Consider the following 2,973-nt stretch of genomic DNA (forward strand, 5'->3'; position numbering starts at 1 on the left):
GCTAAGTTTGCTGGAGATTTAGTGGCCAACGAGGAAGCTAAGGTCGATAAGTTCATGAGAGGACTCAAGCCAATGATTTCCCGAGATGTGGAAATGGCAAGTACAGAGAAGTTCGTGTTCAATGGAGAAATTACGAGACCCAAAACGCCAATTATCTCAGCGCTCAAGGCCAAGATGATGATGGGAAAAGGGTGCCCAGCATTCCTAGCTAGTATAGTGGACACAACTAAGAACATGCCACAATGGCGTAAGGACATTAAAGTGGTGTGTGAGTACCCCGAGGTGTTCCCAGAAGATCTACCAGGCTTACCCCCGGATTGAGAGATCGAGTTAGCACCAGAGACAACCCCTATTTCAAAAGCACCGGATAGGATGGGGCATTCAAAATTAAAGGAGTTGAAAGAACAGCTGCTTGACAAAGGATTCATTCGACCAAGTCACTCACCATGGGGAGCACTCGTACTATTCGTCAAGAAGAAGGATGGATTGATGCGTCTGTGCATTGACTATAGGGAACTGAACAAGGTGACGATAAAGAACAAATCTCCATCACCTAGAATCGACGATTTGTTTTACCAATTACAAGGGGCAGCGGTATTCTCTAAGAAAGATTTGAGGTCGGGATATCATTATCTTAAGATAAAGGAAAATGATATACCCAAAACCGCTTTAAGGACTCGGTATGGACATTATGAGTTTTTAGTACTGTCATTGGGTCTAATAAACGCCCTTGCAGCATTCATGGATGTAATGCATAGGGTGTTCACAGAGTATTTGGACAAGTTTTAATCGTCTTTACTGATGATATTTTGATCTATTCGAGGAAAAAGGAGGAGCATGAGGATCATTTGAGAAAGACACTCCAGAGGCTCAAAGAACAACAGTTATGTGCCAAGCTAAAGAAATGCGAGTTTTGGGTAAAGGAAGTGGTATTTCTAGGCCACATAGTAACCAAGAACGGAGTAGCAGTGGACCCAGTTAAGGTTGAGGCTGTCTAGGATTGACCAAATCCAAAGAATGCCACTGATATAAGAAATTTCTTGGTCTAGCCGGCTATTACAGGAGATTCGTGGAAGGATTCTCCAAATTTTCAATGCCACTAATAAACCTTACTCGCAAACAACAGAAGTTTGTGTGGTTTGATAAAAGCAAACAAAGTTTTCAGGAGTTAAAGAATAGATTAATTACTGCTCCAGTGTTGTGTGTACCCAAAAGCGACGAAAAGTTTGTTGTCTATTGTAATGCATCCAAGATGGGTTTGGGATGTGTACTGATGCAAACTGGAAAGGTGGCGGCTTACGCGTCCAGACAACTAAAATAATATGACCAAAGATATCCAATACACGATTTAGAGTTGACAGCTGTGATTTTTGCCTTAAAAATATGGAGACATTATCTCTACGGGGACAAATGTGAAATATACACGGACCACAAAAGCCTTAAATATTCTTTCACTCAGAAGGAGTTAAACATGAGGCAAAGGAGGTGGCTCGAGCTAGTTAAAGATTATGATTGCGAGATACTATATCATCCCAGAAATGCTAATGTGGTGGCTAGTGCCTTAAGCTGATGAACTCATGGCCTCGTTGCAGCTTTAGGGTTAGTGGAAGCATCGTTACATAAAGAGATAGTGAAATCCAGGAAAGAAATAGTTACAGGCGGGCTATCCAAACTCACATTGCAATCAGACTTCTTGGAAGAGATTAAAGAAAAGCAAAAATCTGATGACAATCTGGTTAAACAAGAAGAGAATAGTGGGAACTTCACAATGTCGGAATGCTAGATATTAAAGTACAAGGGCAGGGTTTGTGTGCCTAGTGACCAAGAGGTGAAGGATAAGATTCTTGAAGAAGCACACAAAATGCCTTACTCGTTGCACCCTGGCGCAACAAAGATGTACCAAGATCTTAAGTCCATGTATTGGTGGCCGGGAATGAAGAGGGGTGTAGCTGGGTACGTAGCCAAGTGCTTGGTTTGTCAACAAGTAAAAGCAAAACACCAAAGACCTGGTGGGTTACTGCAACCGTTACCAATACCAGTATGGAAATGGGAAGATATCGCTATGGACTTCATGGTTGGTCTACCAGTGACTACAGAACGTCACGATGAAGTTTGGGTGGTAGTGGACTGCCTTACTAAGTCGGCTCATTTTATCCAGGTGCGAATGACGTACACTATGGATCAATTTGCAAGGCTGTATATGAAAGAGATGATCAGACTCCATGGTGTACCAGTATCTATAGTTTCAGACAGAGACCCGAGGTTCACATCAGGTTTCTGAGAAAGCTTGCAAGAGGCAATGGGTACGAAGTTGAAACTCAGCACAACCTTTCACCCGCAAACAAATGGGCAGTCAGAAAGAACCATCCAGATACTGGAGGATATGTTGCGAGCGTGTGCCTTAGAATTCAAGGGTTCTTGGAAGGAGTACCTGTACCACATGGAATTTGCGTACAATAACAGTTACCAAACAACCATCGGAATGGCCCCATACGAGATGCTTTATGGCAGGAACTGTCGCTCACCTTTACACTAGGATGAGATAGGAGAGAGGCGACTAGCTGGGCCAGAAGAAAGCATATGCTCACAGCTCAGAATAGACAACATAGTTATGCCAATGCCAAAAGGTGGGACATCGAGTTTGAGATGGGAGATAAAGTCTTCTAGAAAGTCTCGCCAACAAAAGGTGATAAGAGGTTTGGGAAAAAGGGAAGTTAAGTCCCAGATATGTAGGTCCTTTTGAGATTCTCGAGAGGATGTGACCAGTTGCTTACCGCTTAGCCCTACCTCCCGCGTTGGCTAGTACCCACAATGTGTTTCATGTCTCCATGCTCTAAAAGTATGTGTCTGATCAGTCTCATGTGCTTAGTTATGAACAGCTAGAGCTACAACCGGGCTTAAGTTATGAAGTTAAACCAGTTAAGATACTGGAACGAGGAATCAAAGAGTTGAGAACTAAAAGGATACCCCTAG

The sequence above is a fragment of the Humulus lupulus genome, chromosome 5 (assembly GCF_963169125.1).
Source record: "Humulus lupulus chromosome 5, drHumLupu1.1, whole genome shotgun sequence".
Lineage (NCBI taxonomy): Eukaryota > Viridiplantae > Streptophyta > Magnoliopsida > Rosales > Cannabaceae > Humulus > Humulus lupulus.